Here is a 20,406-nt window from a genome sequence, read left to right as displayed (position 1 = left end):
AACGACCAATATTCCACCTATCAAAACCACCACTTACCACTATCGAGATTTCGTACCACGATAATGAGCAAGACTTGGGAACAACTATTTTAAAATTGGCCCAAGTCCAGTGTATAAAAGTTTATGTTATAGAATTTTGATAATGAAGACTTCATAGTTTAAGTGTGGTTCCCGGAATCTAGAATAGAGGTATTAAATGGAGACTAAGGGAGTGTGCATATTGACCTATTGTTAAATCTAAATAAATAGAAAAGCTTATAATTCTTCTTCAATATGAGCTTGGTTTTCCATTTTTTTTTTTTCAATTTCAATTCCATTATTGGTCATACAGCTGAGCGTTCAGGACTGCTGGCTCTGTCTACCCCGCAGGGGATACAGACGTGATAGTACATATGTATGTATATATGAAAACTAATACAAAAAAGAAAAACAAATGACCCACTTCCCAACAAACGGTCCCATCCAGTATTTTACATTCCCTGTGACGCACTAACTCGATGAATTTACCGAGCTTACGGAATTAATCTTCGTACAAATTCGGGACAATAGACGCCGTTACAAACGTAATACATACATACATACACTCGCCTGGAAAGTTTTCTTTGCATTTTGTTTCTAATGGGTAAATTCTATCTATCAAGTTTCAAAAGAGTAGGCGGTTGAAAGGGTTTTTTTTTAAAGTTTTACGTAAATAATTTAACTGAATATTTCCCCGATCCTGCATGAATTTCCAAAAATACTTTGAATATGTCCATTGGCCGGTTTTTTTATTGTCTATAATTAAGGGGAAGTCACTTTGTACATGTGCCTTTAATAGCTCTTTTATTTAAGGTTAAAAGATACAGTTTAACGCTTTATCGTTGGACATAGGTAAGAAACTTGTGAAACCAATGTTCTTCACTTCGATCATAAATTTCACATACATACATACTGATGATTTCAATACAGATTAATGTTAGAAGTATGCAGGAATTGTGAAATGTAATTTCTACCTATCCTGAATTTTTGCAAACATAGACTGGAATAGGATATCTCGGTAAAAATTATAGTTCCCGTTCCCGAAAAACCTGTATACTTTTGTGGTACGCTAAATTCGCGTAAAAGCTAGTATCAAATATTAAATATATGAACTCGACAGTCCATAAAAACTTCAGGCTATGATATAATATCAGACGCCAGATTCAGGAGAATCCAATTTATATTCTTTTATTAACATATTTTTCACAGGTATTGCGAAAAAGTAATATGTTTTAAAAAAAAAAAAGCAATCAACGTGTCGTCCTTTAGATTTCCCAAAACTGATATTGATACACTGTATTCTGGAAAATGCTTTATATAACGCTTCGACATCATATGAAGTAAGTAAAATTATTCATAAAATCAGATTCACATTCAAATTGAAAACTTTTTTTCATAATTATGGAACATTTCAACATTAGTTAATAATTGTCATATGTTTTAGTTTCACAACATTGGTTGACGTCGAGTAAATTACTTAAAACTAAGCTAACTGCCGCTTTCAAAGCGTCGGTGCAGAAGAAGCGGTAACAAACTGCACTGCAGCATTTTGTTCAATAACGTGAACTTCACAACTATCCAAACTTAGTATAGAAATGTGGACGAGAGAATACATGCGACAATAAAATCATGAAATTCGTCGATTTTACGCATTTTCGAATTTCAATGTTCGACGAAGCGTGAACAGACGCCGAGTGGAAAGTTATGACAAAAGAGAATTTCTTACATCGAGGCTCCTTTGCGGGCTAATTCATTGAGCTCGTTGTTTTTCTTGAGCACAAGATGTTTTTTCTCCGAAGAAAACTATTTTAATTGAACGCGAGAGAGTTTTAAAACAAAGATGGGAGCCGCAGAAAAAAAGCGGAGAATTTCTCACGAGGAATTAACTACAGTATATCTCGCTGAAACACCCATTTATTGCTTTCGTTCGCTCACGAAAGGTATTTTAGGGTATTGTTAAATTTTTAACAGCATTTCAAATACCAACACATATCACGTCTCCATTCTTTACGGGATAGACAGAGAAATAGTCAAAGGCCCCCGATTGGATGATGGATTGATGGAATCGAGTTATTAAAATATATAAATGATGTTTGGTTATCTTTTTTCTGATAACTCGTATGTTTTTCTGCCTGTTTTTTCCACAGAAAATTTATTTCTTTTAGTTGCTTGGATATTGTAAATTCAACGCAAATAAATCTCATGTAAGCGATTTCTGCATCAACTTTGCAAACAGCGAGATAAACACTTAAATTGTATTTATTATATTTGTTCAATTTCATTTTATAAAGACGACATGACTTGTGAATAAAATATATAACTAGCACCTTTGGATTACATGCGCGACGCCATTTTTTTGGCGCGATAAATACGGCGTCGCGCGTGCGCGTAATGCAAGACAACTAAACTTATTTAATACAACATTTCACCGAGTAGTTAAAATGCTTACTTTAACTTACGGTAAGGTATATAGTCATAAGAGATAACCTGCATATTCAGTCAACTGAATTAATCAAAACCATATTAGCTTAGACCGGTTTTCGGCCAGACAATCACTACGCGTAATTACCTAACTTCCCAATTCTTTCATTGACTTTATAGGCTTCTTTTCAGCCTTACTTCTCGTAGATTATGATCTTTCTCAATTACTACATAAAATACATTTTACATGCAACTGTAAATACACCTAGATTTTATTTAAAAAAAAAGAATTATTTGACCTATAAATGTTGTTATTTCATGCTAGTGAGGAGAGACGCGTGACATCGCAATTATAAGTAGCGCTTACGACGATCACGCAAATTGGATTCGCCCTTGACCGTTTTTTTCAAGTGCTTTCCCCACTTCGAAAATTCAAATTTCGAACAACTTATTTCTAACGACGAGTCTAAGCAGATTTTTATGAAATCCATTAGTATTAAGTGAGTATCGTTAAAGAGGAAATTCTTAATTTTAAACGTTAATCTGAGTTAATCTGAGTTACGCGTGTCCTGGAATAAAATAAATACGATCTTTTCATTACAATTTCTCCTTCGAAAATACTTAGAGACGCTTTTTCTAAGTAAGATTAAGTCTAGGCTTATTAAACTATTGTTACGTTTTTTTTTATGTAAGACTTTACGTAAAGCTGGTTCTCAAATGGTAAAATGAAGAACTGTTCCCCAAAATATAAGTTTAGAAAATGGCCGATATGAGTCTGTAAAATCAAATTACAAAGTGTTACTGACCTTTTAACTTTATAATTAACTATTTCAATATAAAATGTCAACATGAACAACAGATTCAAAGTGTAAAATTAAATATGGCTAGGTAAGTCTTTATAGGGGCGGTACTAACGAAGCTGTTCGCTAAAGAAATCCTTTCATTCGAGAAATTCCCCCGGGAATAAATTACCGAGCAAACGTTTCACCCAATTGTGTCAATACAGTTCAGTTCCAAAAGTAACCTTTTAAACTTCGACAACCAATTATTGAATACGAATTAATAAATTTCACGCTGCGTCATTATTAATGTGTCAGAATAATCGCCTACAAAATGTCCAGTGTCCATACTCGCCGCGGGTCTTTTAAATCCCTGGCTTATTTCGATATATTATTACATATACAGGTTGACGTTATTTCCAAATTTAATTTTTCGTACTCAAGGCCGAAATTGCCAAAGCTTTTTGAAGTCCAGTTGAATTTAATGAATTTTACTAAAGTAAATGTATAGCTCAAATTTTGATTTGTGTTTTGTTCTTCCATTTGTGCTAACACTCGTACGTCAATAACTAGATACTTTAGCAATAAGCCAAATCATGAATTTGGTTATCATGTTAAACGATAGTTGCGAAACTTTTGTTCATGGCAGAAGTTTTAAAAATCAACGACAGGATAACGCTAAGAAAATAATACATACATACATAAAATCACGCCTCTTTCCCGGAGGGGTAGGCAGAGACTACCTCTTTCCACTTGCCACGATCTCTGCATACTTCTTTCGCTTCGTCCACATTCATAACTCTCTTCATACAAGCTCGGCGGTTTCGGGTACTTTTGACCTGACCCTTTACCAGGACGTCCTTAATTTGATCAAGATACGTTCGTCTAGGTCTTCCCACTCCGACCTTTCCCTCCACACTCTCCTTGTATATCTGCTTAGTCAACCTGCTTTCATTTATCCTCTCCACATGACCGAACCATCTTAACATACCCTTTTCTATTCCTGTAACTACATCTTCTTTCACATCACAACATTCCCTTATCACGCTGTTCCTTATCCTGTCACTCAATTTCACACCCATCATACTCCTTAACGCTCTCATTTCCACTGCATTTATTCTGCTTTCATGCTTCTTTTGCCATACCCAACTTTCACTCCCATACATTAATGTCGGGACCAACACGCCCCTGTGCACAGCCAGTCGAGCCTTTTTGGATAGTTTCTGACTGCTCATAAAGGCATGCAAAGCTCCATTCACCATGTTCCCCGCGTTCACTCTCCTTTCAATATCACTATCATACTTGCCATCTGATGTAAACTTTGATCCTAGATATACAAACTCTTTCACTTGCTCCACTTTTTCTCCTCCAATCAAAATATTACATGCTGTCATTTCTTTCTCCATTTCAAAAACCAGTGTTTTAGTTTTACTTACGTTCACTTTCATTCCTTTCTCTTTTAAAGCTTCATGCATACAGTTTACCATCTCCTGTAACTCCTCCGCTGATGACGCCAGTATAACCTGATCGTCGGCATAGAGCAGACATTTGACGAGTAACTCATTCATCCTTAATCCACTTTTAGACTCTTTCAAATCTGTCAAACAGCTATCCATAAATAGGTTGAACAGCCACGGTGACGTAACACATCCTTGCCTAACGCCTTTCTCAATCTTAAACCACTCAGTGTGCGCTCCGTTTATCCTGACACAAGCACTCGAATCCTCATATAAGGATTTCAGTGCTCGTATTAAGAGACTGCTCACCCCATGCATAGAAAGTGCTGACCACAATTCATTCCTCTCAACTCTGTCATAGGCCTTTTCCAGATCTACGAATGTGCAATAGACTTTTTGACTCTTGGCCAAAAACTTTTCGGCTATGCACCGCAAGGAAAAGACCTGATCAGTACATCCCATTCCCTTTCGAAATCCCGCTTGAGCATCCCATATTTTGTCATCAGTTTCATTCCTGACTCTATTAATCAATACCTTAGCATACAATTTGCCGACGACGCTAAGCAGGCTTATACCACGATAATTTTTGCAGTCCAGCTGTGACCCTTTTCCTTTGTAAAGTGGCACGATAACAGCCTTACACCAATCTTTTGGTACTCGGCCGCTTCTCCAACACAAATTGAAAAGGCAGTACAACTGACTAGCTACTACGCCTTTTCCTGCTTTAAGCATCTCGACCGACACTCTATCACACCCAGCAGCCTTTCCCGCTTTCATACTCTTAAGTGCTTCCACAATTTCGAACATTTCAATTTCGCCTTCCATCTCATTCTCTTTTTCTTCGCTATAGCAGAAATCTTTCTTATTTCCTTCCTTTTTTTCAAATAAACTTTCAAAATAGTCCTTCCATATCTTTAGTACACATTCTTCTCCTTTCACAACGCTACCATCCTGGCATCTGATCCTAGTCAGCTCTCTGGTTATAGTATTTCCTCGGGCTGACCTTACGGATTTCCAGAATACTTTCAGATTTGACTGAAAGTCTTCTGATAGCCTTTTATCAAAATCCTCTTTATACTCTTCTTTCTTTCTAATCACAGCTTTCTTAACCAAATCTTTCATTTTCTTATATTCCTTACGTGCTTCATTCACATCTTCATCTATAACCTCTTGCATTCTTAAGTTAGCTTTTGCTGCTAACAAATCCAGCCATGCTTTCTTCTTTAATCGCACAAGTTCTTGCACATCTTTACTCATCCACGCATTTTTGTGATTTTTTCCTTTCCTTCTTCTACTTACACCACACACTTCAACAGCTACTTTCACAATTCTTTCTTTAAATTCCTTCCATCCATCTTCAATATCGCTCATTTCCTCTAAATCTTCAAATTCATCCTTCAGTCTATTAATATACTTCTTACCTACATCCATATCTTGCAAATTTTCTACTTTTACTCTTTCCAAAGCGCTGGTTTGCTCCCTTACCCTGTGCCGCCAGCGATTGAAGATACCCCTTATCCGGGATATCACCAGTAAATGGTCCGAGTCAATGCCAGCACCGCGATATGCACGGGTATCCAGCACTTTGTTCTTCAATTTTTCATCTACAATCACAAAGTCTATCATACTTTTTAAAATACCTTCCACTCTTGTGTAGGTGTGGATCTCTTTATGTTGAAACATTGAGTTCGACACAAAAAGATCCCACTCTAGACAAATTTCTAATACACTTCTTCCATTATCATTCACCTTTTCGTCACCAAACGCACCAAGCACCTTTTCATATCCATCACGCTTTACACCCACCCATCCATTAAAATCACCTAACATAATAATCTTCTCATTTGGCATGGTAACTTTCAATACTTCTCTTACACTATTCCAGAACTCCTCGTTTTCGCTTTTTGCTGATGTTGTACCCCTCGAACCCACATCCCAAGGTGCATAAACACCTAGAACGAAGATCCGAGTGATTCCAACTTTCAGCCTAATCCATAGAAGACGAGGGCTGACACACTCATACTCATTCACGCACTCAGCCATTCGTGCAGAAAGAATTAGACCGACCCCTTGACAGCCTCGGCTGGTACTGGAAATTCCAGACCAATACGCCGTGTAAGGGCCGTGCTGCGTCGCGTCGCATCCTTTCCGCTTCGTTTCATTCACGCACAACACATCCAAACGTCTTTCATCCATCATCTGGCATACTTCCTCAATCTTATCCTTCATTCCTCCTCTTACATTCATCGTCGCAAAGCGGCTTTCAGCAGACCGCATACCGCTCCCGCCGGGAACGAGACGTGATGGGGTGCGGACACCATCGCCGCCATCTAGGTGCTCTTTCAAAAAATTTGCATCCATGCGATTCCCACGAGACGCTAGGGAAAAATTTTGTCCGCCCCAGCAGAGCCCCGCATGCCAGGGTAAGGCTAGCCATTACCTGGGGGTCGCCCAACCCCATGGCGGAAGTGGCACGCTCGAGACTAGGCTCGCCCCTAGCCATGCATCCATCGGCGCGGCAGACCTTAGATTGGCAGGGATTTACATTAAAGAGGAATCCCAAGTCTATCCCTTAGTCGGCTCTTACGACATCCGTGGGAAAGAGATGGAGTGGTCCTATTCTTTTGTAATGGTGCCGGGAACCACACGGCAATAAAAAAAAAATAATGATTATTCTATTTGAAAAAAAAAAAAGATTATTTTATTGTTTATGACATATAAGCAAAAAAACTACTGGAACGAATGATAATATTCGATACAGGTACAGGTAACAGGCATATACATACATCATTGTCCATTACAATCAAGGTAGACAGAGCTAACAGTCTTGAAAATGCTAAAAGGTCATGTTCAGTTATATGGCTTGATTATAGAATTGATATTCAAACAGTGACAGGTTAATAGCATACAAGTTTATTAGCCATTCCTCTATTTTAACCAACATATATATCCTCTATTATATCTATTCTTCCTCGTATTCTAAAGTGTCGGGAACCACACGGCATAAAATAAAATATTAATTTTAAATTCAACCTGTATAATCGTGAACAGATAATCGTGCTGAATTTTAAATTGATATGTGAAAATTCATTAACGTATAATTCGTTTGAAATGTGACTGCGGCTTTAAATAGGTTAAAGAGAATAGAGTATTTAATTGCATAATTTATCAAATGTCATAAATATATTTGACAAAGTTATTAGCTCTGAGCGGTATGATATATGAAAATGAATGAAAAAATGAAAAATATTTTATTTGGAAACAAAATATATGGTACCTTAAGTTGCATTTTAAAACATCAGACCGACTTTGCAATTTCACTAGCCGTGATCACACTATATCACCCTTTATCTCTTGTGACGTCGTTCCCCTTCGGTCTCCCCTGCGCCCCTCTTCACAGCCCGGGAGCCCTACATAAGCGCGGCCGAGCACCGAGGCTTCGCCTTTGGACTACTGCAGCGCTTACCAAGTTAAGTAGCTCGCTATCCTCTGCCGACTACTTGCTGGATCTCGTGTCTATAGCTTTACCCACACCCTCTTATACATACATAGATATGATCACGTCTATATCCCTAGCGGGGTAGACAGAGCCACCAGTCTTGAAAAGACTGATAGGCCACGCTCAGCTGTTTGGCTTAGTGATAGAATTGAGATTCAAATAGTGACAGGTTGCTAGCCCATCGCCTAAAAGAGGAATCCCAAGTTTATAAGCCTATCCCTTAGTCGCCTTTTACCACATCCATGAACAAGATAAAGAGTGGTTCTGTTCTATAGTGCGGGAAACCACACAGCAAAATAAGATGACTACAAAATTCAAAGTTTTACTGTTGTCTATTCTCGTTTATCGTCTAATCTACGAGGTTTGTGCGTGTTAGAAGAACATAATGTATGATATATGGCTTACTGACTGCTAATGGCGCTAAAAATCACACCGTTGCCATGCAATGAAACTTTGTTTATCATATCCATTTAAACTCTCAAATGCCATAAGTTAGACAGAAAAGTGTGGAGGGAAAGGTCGGAGTGGGAAGACGTAGACGAACGTATCTTGATCAAATTAAGGACGTCCTGGTAAAGGGTCAGTTCAAGAATACCCGAAACCACCGAGCTTGCATGAAGAGAGTTATGAAAGTGGATGAATCGAAGGAAGTATGCAGAGATCGTGGCAAGTGGATCTCTGCCTACCTCTCCGGGAAAGAGGCGTGATTTTATGTATGTATATGAAATAAAAAACTTATAAAAAAATAATTCTCAACAATATTATGCCATCAAAAACATCCTGTAAAAAAACCCAAGTCTCGCAGCTCAGTCTTTCTACCGTAAAAAGTTGTGAGATCCATGTAGTACCAAGTCGGTTAGTCTCCTCTTAAAGGACCTTCTGCATGCCAATATAAAAAATATTTTACGTTTTAAACAAATCCGCATCAAAATTCGTTTACAATCACACCCCAGTATGTCAGAATACCGAGCTCAAACAGAGCTAAACTCATTAACCTACCTAGTTTTGACGCAGTCGGGTAAAACGTAAAAACAAATCTTCAACTCGCCAAAACAGAGTAAATCCGTTTTAAAGACTGACATTGTTTAAAAAGGGAAATACCTCGGCCGTAATTCCCTTTAATTTCGCTCGCAGACTGTGCAATCCACATTTTTTCTGTTCATCTGTCACTGAAGTTGTCCTCGGGGATATTCGATGTGCCCTAAAAGATAATTGGTCCAAACAAAGCGCCTGTCATTACCAAGATAAAAGATCTGTGTCGCGTCTCAAAACCCGCCAAATCTGCGCTGAATAAAGCCTATTTAAATCTCTTTATAGGCTATTTATGCTGTTTTTATTATCAATCCGGTTAATGGGTGTTAAAATGCGTCCATTGCTGTAATGCTCCCTGTATTTACGCATTGTTGTTCCACATATTTTGTTTAAAAATTCCATATGAAAAGCACGTTTGAGCGTTTATTGAATTTTATTGTAGGTGTAAAATATGTTAGCATTTACCAACATTAACCATTATGTTAATGTTATAATAATCTGACCATAATCTCGTTAAATTTTCACTTTTGCATCTATAAAATATGTTTGTAACAAACTTTGTTATACTTTTTATACCTAGTTAACGTGTGGTTTGTGACAAAAAAAAATTCTCAATTATTAAATATTCTCTCAATTATAATAGTTTGTCTGTAAAGACTATTAAGCCTTTGAAAATATTGAACCGATTTTAAAAACTTACGTCGTAAAGAACGTACATTATCTGTGGGTGTAACATAGGCGCATCCGTGGCGGGCCGCTAGTGAATCAATATATTACTTCTACAATTTCTCGAGCGAACCCGTACGGATTGCTAGTATGTCTATCACGTAAAGGCGTATTTAAACGAATGTTACCGTAATCCGAGAGAAAATCTAAGCACGGAGTTGTAAATTTAAAATAAGAAAAAGTAGGAATACCGCTTCCATTAGTGCTAAAAGGTTTCAATTATGACCATTTCTGTTCTTGAGATGGTTGTAATGTTTCATGACGTTCAACTTGTAAATTAATTATATAACATGTTTCTTTGATAAATAAACCCGCAAAAGTATGAAAAACTAAGTACACATTAACTGTATTTTTTCATTAAACGAAGACTGTAATCGAATCCATAGAAACCGGTCATGGTTTCTGAATGTCAGTTCCATCATTTACCCATACATACATACATATAGTCACGTCTATATCCCTTACGGGGTAGACAGCTGCTCGGCTTGATGATGGAATTGAGATCCAAATATTGACAGGTTGCTAGCCCATCGCCTAAAAATAGGATCGCAATTTTATAAGCCTATCCCTTAGTCGCTCTTTACGACATCCATGGGGAAGAGATGGAGTGGTCCTATTCTTTTTGTTTTGGTGCCGGGAACCACACGGCATTTACCCAAATCATTTACCCAACCAGCTAACATGGTCTTCATAACTTTCAGTCTGATGATAGCTCTCTCTATGCCGTTAAAGAGGTGACTTAAAAAATATTTGTACATATATTTAGTTTATGAATATAATTGAGCATGCAATGGCTTTCAATTTTTTATAAATCAAATAATAAATTGCAGTGAAACCCTTTTCAGTCCAATCCGACCCGAACAATAACAATAAATTCTATTCGCAGCTAGAACGAAGCTAATAAATCACATGAAAAACATTTTCTAATGATTTATTTATATGATTCTTTTAAAGATAATGCAATAAAAATATATATATTACTTTTTCGTTCGGACACCATTAATACGGAAAGTAGACATCTGTGCCGTGTGTTTCCCGGCAGTGCCGTGTGGTTCCCGGCACCATTACAAAAAAGAATAGGACCACTCCATCTCTTTCCCATGGATGTCGTAAAAGGCGACTAAGGGATAGGCTTATAAACTTGGGATTCCTCTTTTAGGCGATGGGCTAGCAACCTGTCACTATTTGAATCTCAATTCTATCATTAAGCCAAATAGCTGGACGTGGCCATTCAGTCTTTTCAAGACTGTTAGTCTTTTCAAGACTGTTGGCTCTGTCTACCCCGCAAGGGATATAGACGTGACCATAATATGTATATATGTAGAAATCTATATTTTTTAGTTCATTGGGGCTAGCATGACACGCGCAACGCCATTCTTTTTGCGCGATAAACGCGAAACAGCGATTGTTTAGCGCGCGATAAAAACGGCGTCGCGCGTGTCATGCTAACCCCACTGAACGCAAAACCGGTGAACAAACACACAACACACATTATGTAGTTTTGTTTTCATTTCGTCGGATATTGAAATCTCCAACAATAATTTACCTTCGGTAACCATCCCCCAGCAGAAAGCAATATTAGGATATTGCCTAGATACTAAGGACGCACAAGTTAAATCACATATTATAAAAACCCGATCAAATGCGAGTTGGATTGGCATATTTAGGGTCCGTATAATTTACGTACACAAAATAATCACGTTCCTTTCTACTAAGACTTGTAAGAGACTAATTATTGCACTTGGCAAGATTTTGCATACTTCTTTTGCTTAATCCACATTCATAAATCTTTTCATGCTATGCTCGGTTTTCAGTACTGCACCTTTGTTCTGACATTTTACTTAAATAACGTCTTACAATTAGTCCTCACAAACTAAAAAATAATTGTATGTTTTTTTTTAAATCTATTCTATTATAGTAACACCTTACTTTTTTCTAATTCCATTATTTTTTATTAACGGAAAATGATAACTTTATTTGTTGTAATTCTCTTGCGAAGTAACCAAAACGTATGCAACATATAAATGGATGTATGTTTTGAATTATGTTGCCTTAGAAGTATGTTTTCTTTCACTGCTGCAAGAGAAAGAGTATTGTATTACCTATGTATTTCAACTTACTAATGCTTACGCAAAAAATGGTCTTGACAAAAAAAGCAGTTTTCTAGCATAGGTTCCATATTAACATTTTTTAGATGCCGGACCCTAAAAAATATTAAATCCCCACGGCCGTATTCGCTACTTATATTTTTATGAGCCCTCTCTGAAAAACGCGAACGCAGACAAATAAATAAACGTCTCACTTTATGTTATGTGAAGTGCTTATTAGATTCGTTGAATAGTCGATAAAGAGTGAACGAAAACAATTTTCTGAGATGAAAGACTTTTTTTTCATTTTGTCAGTAATATGCTGCACTTGTACCGCTGTTTCGCAAAGGGTGGTTTTTGATAAAAAAAAATTGTGATTGATTTCAACAATAATAGAATCTTTTTTTACAAATGAAAAGAAATCAAACGTTTATTTTTGTGCCTTAGTAAAAAAAAAGAAATCAAATTTAGAATTTTTGACGATTGAAATTATGTAAATGAAAACTAATCTTTTTTTTAAATTATGTTTTATATACTTTTGCCCGCGGCTCCGTCCGCTTGTAAATTACTCTATGCCTTTCCTATGTAGAGAAGTAGATATTAACCCTTCATTTCATGATTTTTCCAGATAAATCAGGTTGATGTAATTAATGCTCTAGATTAAAGGAAAAATATTTAAAAAAATCCTAGTATAAATAAGAATTTGAATTATTTAAAAAACAGTGATGAAAATTTACATCATTATACATTGTTACATATAGGTATAGCTCAGTACTAAATAAGTCAAAAGATATTGTTTACTTATTCTCCTTTATTCTAAATGATAATTTAAAAAACAATTATTATTTTTATTTAAGCACAAATTGACTCCACATTGATTTCACGAAATTGTGGAATAGCCTTTACATTTGGGAAATTTACACCGAAGTGACCTTTCTTTTTTTTTATTGTAATTCTTCTTCTAGTAGACTGGTACTAGGGTTTTGTTGTACGCAATAGTCATTTATAAAGTTGCCAGTAACAACAAATTTAAAGTTTACAGTTTTTGAGTACCTTTTTTTCTTCACTAAATGTTATGATTGAAATTTCCATCATCATGCAACGAAGGGTTAACCTATGCAATGTCATAACCTTTTCTAAATACTTTTGGCTCTGTTACTGCTTCCTCCTTGAACGATAAAGACGTGATATCTCCTATACAAAGTAGCCGGTAGAAGTAAGTAGTATATTATGAGGTTGACTTTGAGCAATTTATGTGACAACGTAACGGGTGGTGTTACGAATTAATTACTGCGTTCACTGTCGAGACTAATTAAACAGGTAATGTGAGGTTTAGGGCCACATTTGAGGGTCCTTAATACGTAAATACTTATTTATTTATTTATAAATGTTCTTCAGGGAAAATAAGAATAAAACTTAAAACAAAGAGAAATTCAGTACAATTGTTTGCAAAGTTAAAAATTTACACTATTTTATGTTTATTTTTCACACAGGTAACCCATTGCATTGATGAAAGTTGTTAATCGTCACTTCAGAAATCCAAATGCGATGTCAAAACATCGACAGCAAAGTATAAGTTTATGTTAAACCTGTGTAAATTGCATCCACACAATGTAGTATGAAAGTTCAACAGTTAAATTCAAAAAAAAGTTTTGTAGAAAGAGGCCAAAAATGAATTAATTCAAATCCAATTATAATATCAATATAGATTTTCGATTAAGTATATGAAAGGCACGACACAAACAGCCGTTAATACGGGGCTTATCAAAAGGGTTTCCTGGATTGGGGCATTCAATCACATTACATTTCCAACTATTAGCACGATTTATTGAATAGGCTTTAAGGTACGGACGCGTCTGTGTTTGACAGGGTTGAATTTATGGTGCAACCCACATTCGGACTTTGAGAGGACGGATTTGTACGTTAATTTTTTAAAGGCATTGTCTGTGCATAGATTTTTCACATACATACATATGTATGTATGTATATCATCTCGTCTATATTCCTTGCGGGGTAGACAAAGCCAACAAGTCTTGAAAAAGATTTTTCAAATTTTACAAACGTTGACAATGCATGTGTCTTAGCTGCTCTTTCTTTTCAATGACGAATGAAGGTAAGAAATAATTATATTAACGTTCGTGAATAAACCTGCTGTTGTGCCTTTAGGAGTGAACTATACATATAGCGGCGACAATTTATTTTTAATTTTTTTTTTTTAATATCTAAAACTTCTTTTTAAACAAATGTCTGTCATAAGCCAGTGTTTAAGTATTCGCCATCATCATTGATACAGATTAACGTAGAACTTCAGACTTTTAAAGAGATGATAATTTGTATGTATATATGATCTTTGAAGTCAGAACGTAAATTAATATGCTATGCTGACGATACTCTACCGTAGGGAAAGAAAACTTTTTTACGTCTGATCCAATGTTCAAATTACTGTCAAACCATAGTAAAAATTACTGATTTGTTCCAAATCTACTGCGTTTAAGATCTTTATTTCTCGGACCCTAAATTCTTTAGGATTCATGCAGTAGAAAAGCTTTTATTATTTCACAAAACACTCGCAAGATCAATATCCTGCGCAACAGCTTGTTAAATACATACACTTGAGCTAGAATTGCTAATGTATGTAAGAAATTCGAGGTTTCTCCGGCAACTGTGAATAATTTAAGCATTGTGGAGAAAGGATCCCTGTTAGTTAGTCCTGATTAGTACCGCACATAGAGGTGATACACTTTTGGTTATACAAAGAGCGTAGGTAGTCGTATCAGCAATGTGCTCAGTTAAAATAATTAAGACGTATTCTGATAAGACAGCTCAAAGACAAAAATTACCATAGACAAAACATGACAGTAAGTGTTGCAATATCAGATCTTACAGGAGCAGTCGGTAAAGAAGATAAAAGTCTTCGAATGAAACTGAGCCTATTTAAGATGCCAATCTTAAGTCAAAAATATTATCTTCCTAATATTGTCACAGAGATTTTTAACCTATATTTATTAATAACTACAACAGGCTACATGTAATCAGTAAATTTAGTTTTGTTTCAGCCTAATGTCTTCTCTTGACGTGATAAGAACTCAATGGTATCTGTTCATAGTGAATGCAATTTGTTACTATGTAAGCAAGAATCGGGTATTTTAGCAAAGTCATATAGTGGGTGTAGTGACCTAAATAAATACTATTATCAGAATAGATTGCACTGCCTATTTAGAGAAGTGGGTATGAATTCCTTCTTACCTTTTTATTTTTCTCCCGTAGTGCAGAATTATTAATATTACTTACATCGAAAACGTAGGGTAGGTACAGCTGTGAATACGCAGAGATGATAAATATAGATAAATACTAATACACAGAACGAGCTATCATTATCATGGCATATTATAGAGATAAGCGTAGGCTTTTATCAAATCTTTAACTTTAAAAATTATCAATAACAAATAGTAAATCTTGTTTGATTTATTATCAGATAAAATCTTTATTTTAATGCACACATACCCAATACATAATTGTAATAATAACAGACTATAGACATAAGCAGGATCTATTCGTAAGTTAATATAATAATGGAGTTCGCATCAGACCGGAGCCACCAGTGACTAGAGCTCAACTCAAACAAGTATAGGTAATGCACTCTTTGCAACAACTGTCATAATCAGATCTACCCATTGAGTTCATATTTATTTATAGAGCGCGCTTCGCCTTGAATTTATATTTAAATACAATGACACGTATAACTTATTGCATTCTTAGAAACTAAACATAGAAAAATATCTAACGAATCATTATATGCAAATGACGGATGATTGACTTAAAAGTAATAAATAAAATGTAGAATTCTATCAGAATTATTATTATGTAGAGATATCTTGCAAAGAAAGTAATACTTAGTATTGCTGTAGTTGTAATTAACTTCCAATTTTATTTCACCCGTAAAAATAACGGTGACAATATTAAAAAAAAATTAAGCGATGCGCACACATTTTGCTTAAGCGGTGAATCAACAACTCGTTACAGTTTGGGTAATTTTGGTTGTTTATAGTGCAACTTACACTTGGAAAAACGCACTCCAAAGTTTTAAAGATGTGTTATACTTATTCTTTGGTTTCAACGCCGGAATGCTTTCTGCAGTGCGATTTTAAGTCAGAAGTTGCAAACGAACTAAGAATGCGAGTACTAATGGAATTAATTCCAACCTGAATATGCATTAATTTAATTATCTTGTGCCGTGTGGTTCCCGGTACTCATAGAAAAAAGAATAGGACCACTCCATCTCTTTCCCGTGGATGTAGTAAAAGGCGACTAATGGATAGGCTTGTATATTGTATACATGTTAAGTTTCTATTAGTCAGTTAATGTGACATTTTATGTGTAGATTAAGTTTTATATTTACATACACATACAAACATATATACATAAAATTACGTGTCTCTCCCGGAGAAGTACGTGTTGACTCCATTTTAACACTGTGTACTTCTTTCGCTAAATCCACATCCATAATTCTTCACAAATTATTAAATTTTAATATAATTATTCTGTTTGTTACTATGTCAAAATTTAGCAAAATAAAAAGTTTTGTATCCTTTGAAAATTATATATAAAATAAAAAAATCCTGTTTTATATTTGTAATGTACACCTTTAGTGAACAATAAAGCATTTACTTGCTTTCAACTTACTTAACTTAATTTTTTTTAAGAATAATAATATAAAATATATGGGTATAATATATACATACATATATATAACAAGTAAATACTATGGACATATATTTGTGTTAGGACTCTAATAGATATTAAACTGTGTTTAGACTCAGCGGCACTCTCACCTACTTTCCATAGAAATTGGGCCGGTGTCATTTATAGAACAAAATCAATACATTTAACGTTCATTAAAGGCCTTTAACGACTACGGCGACAAGTTTTTAGCATTATTAGTATGAAATGGTGTAGAAATGTCATTTAGGTGTCTAATTGATTGATAATAATGTAGAAGTGGCAAGTTTTGTTTTGGGAACACTAAAATCTATGCATTGGATTATTAATATTTTATGTGATTTAATACAAGTAGCTCCCGTAGTATGACGACGTACTTACCTACCCTTCCAGGTAAGAGCCGTGGTTTTATGTATATTGTCTATGTGTAATAGTACCATGTGGCTCAGAACCAATAGAAAAAGAATAGGACCTCTCTCCCATAGATTTCGTAAAAGACGACTAAGGATAAGGCTTATAAACTTGGGATTCTTTTTTTAAGCGATGGACTGCCAATCTGTCGCTATTTGAATCTCAATTCTATCATTAAGCCAAACAGCTGAGCATGGCCTATCTGTCTTTTTAACATCTACCCAACAAGAGATATAGACATATAATTTTGTATGTTATTGTCTAGAATTTGTTTATGTGCGATCAAAAAGTATTACATAGAAACAAAAGCCTCTTGTTCACGCCAAACCATAACCAAAAAAACATATTACACAGCAAGTTCTGAATGTCTATCTCTGTGCAGCCGAAACCAACGAACGGATTGTTGAAATTTTATGCCACATTGATAATTTGGTTTCAAAACGAAACGGAGCGAAACTCCTGAAAATTCCAGTGAAAAATTAAATTAATATTCGTAAAATTAAAAAAAGTATTCAAATCTACCGCGGCCATGTTCTACGAGTAATCACTCTTTTCTGAGTTATGTATATAAGTAGGTGTAGTTGAATTGCGAACCAACGCTTTTACGGTACGGGAAAACATCGTGACGAGACTTAGGTTATGATGTATAACCCTAATCCCCAATATTTTCTTCTACCATGATCGCGAAAGTCCGACGAGAGTCACTTCACATTTTGTGTAAAGTTTATTTCGTGTTAATTACATATCGCTACATAGACTAGAATATAAATATGTATTAATCATTAAAATAATTCTGTATTGCTTAAAATAGACTTGCATTTTTATCTTCAAATAAATTCTCTAAAGAAATTGTGAGGTTGTTGTCGTTTGAAGATTTACGAAGTAAATTGGCAAAAAAAGCAATTATAGTTGCCAGCTCGTTTTTCATAAATTTTATTTGTCTGGACTTAATAAATGTTATTATTGTACCTACTTTATTTACATCGTAGGTTTATTTATGTAAGTTTCGCTTATTAAAGTTAGGTTTTTGATTTTAGACAATAATACAGATATAACAATTTTCTTAAAATGTTTACCATTCATTTTATGAACGACGTGAGATATTTTTGGGCTCTTACTTCGAAACTTAAATTTTTCTATAATGATCCGCTTGGTCATATAGTTAACATGGAAGGGCGCCTCTTATACACGAATTCTGGCATATATTTATCATCGCTCTTTTTCTATCATTACTCAAAACAAAGTGAGCATTGAATAGCATAAACCCCAAAGTCCATACCACATTAAAAAAAGTCACTTATTTTTTATTTGAGACTAAATTCAAGGCAACTATTAAAAAATCTGCAACAATGATTTCCGAGCTATAAACCCACAAGAGCATTCAAGTTTGGCAAAGCATTAATTCTGCATTAGAGTTCAATGAAGTTATTGGCGTCACGCCAGCCCCGTGCCCGCGCGGCGATCATACAAAATGTATGGATTAATTTCTACACTCACAGCAAACTTTATTGATTACTGGTAGGCTGTTATAACCGGGTCCATTGCAAGGGAATCAAATTTTATTTATACATATATAAAAAAGTAGTAATATTTTAATTTCTGCTTTTCAATTAAAATTCAGATCTGTCCAAGTCGATCTATTTGTTTAAAACGTAAAATATTTTTAATATTGGCATGATAATAACTTATGTAATAACTTAAGGCAGAAGGTCCTTTGAGTTGAGACTAAATAGATTAACCAACTTGGTATAACATGGATCTCACAACTTTTTACGGTAGAAAGACTGAGCTGCGAGACTTGGGTTTTTTTACAGGATGTTTTTGATGGCATTCAACTATTCATTATTTGCAAGTTTGAGTTGCATTACAAATACAACAGGGTAAGATAATGTAAAAGCGTCGGAGGTTTACGGTTAAAAAGTATCTGAATAAAAAATAATAATGTTATGGAGGCACAGGTTTGAATCTCCGCCAAATGTGCCAAAGTCTTTCTTCTGAGTTTAGGTAAGTACATTAGTTTCTTTACTAACTGATTCAATTATTACATACATATACATACATATAGTAGACAGAGCCTGTAGGGGTAGCAGTCTTGAAAAGACTGAATGGCCACGTTCAGCTATTTGGCTTAACGATAGAATTGAGATTCAACTAGTGACAGGTTGCTAGCCCATCGCCTAAAAAAGAATCCCAAGTTTGTAAGCCTATCCCTTAGTCGCCTTTTACGACATCCATGGGAAAGAGATGGAGTGGTCCTATTCTTTTTTATATTGGTGCCGGGAACCACACGGCACTGCCGGGAACCACACGTTCGTTCGTTATTTTATTCACTTATTATGGTGATATACCTTTCAACTGGATATGTAACCATGATTCTATGATGATAATAAGGGAGTCACTTTGTGTAAGAACCAGACTTGTTTAATCTAGGATCGTCAGCTCACCACGGGCTCTTCTCGTATTAGGTGATTGGTACTGAAAGCAACCAGGAGTAATATCAGGACGTTAATGACAATGGGGTAAGATAAACTATATAAAAACTTGAAGTTTGCTTAATTCAAAATTAATATCTTGCGGTGCCGTGTAGTTTCCGGCAATTTAGAATAGAACCCCTCTTTACCTTTCCCATGGATGTCGTAAAAGGTGTCTAAGGGATAGGCTTATAAACTTGGGATTCCTCTAGTAGGCGATGGGCTAGCAAACAATTCCATCATAAAACTATACAGCCGAACGTAGCCTTTCAGTTTTTCAAGACTGTGGCCACTGTCTACCCCGCAAAGGATATAGACGTGACTTTATGTATATAAGTATGAAGACATATCTATACACATGATCGGACAATTAACTTACTAAATTGATTCATGGCTGAGTTATGATCTAATTATCCTGTGACGCGTGACTTCCTGATTAAAGTAACTCATGCAGAAACCTCTTTGAGAACAACTTTATTCCTCAAATTGTAAAGTCAAATGAAAAATATAAATTAATTAATAACGTCCTGACGAGGTGCTCCTATGACCATGATCTTCGATAGGAAGAGTCAGGTTTTTACACGAAACGACTCCCGTCTGACCTCCGCAACTTTTGCAGAGGAACATGGTAACACATTCAGTTGCCTGAATTTGCAAGTCGATCCGCATCATTGGTTAAGCAAGAGCATCGGTTAGCACTGAAACTAATGTCTACCTCTAATGTATGCTATTTTTTTAATGTTAAAGTTATTTTAACCAAAACACTTATAAGTATACAAAAAAGAA

This window comes from Amyelois transitella, chromosome 15 (genome assembly GCF_032362555.1).
Source record: "Amyelois transitella isolate CPQ chromosome 15, ilAmyTran1.1, whole genome shotgun sequence".
Lineage (NCBI taxonomy): Eukaryota > Metazoa > Arthropoda > Insecta > Lepidoptera > Pyralidae > Amyelois > Amyelois transitella.
The sequence above is the reverse complement of the archived record's forward strand: the minus strand, read 5'-3'. Positions refer to the sequence as shown.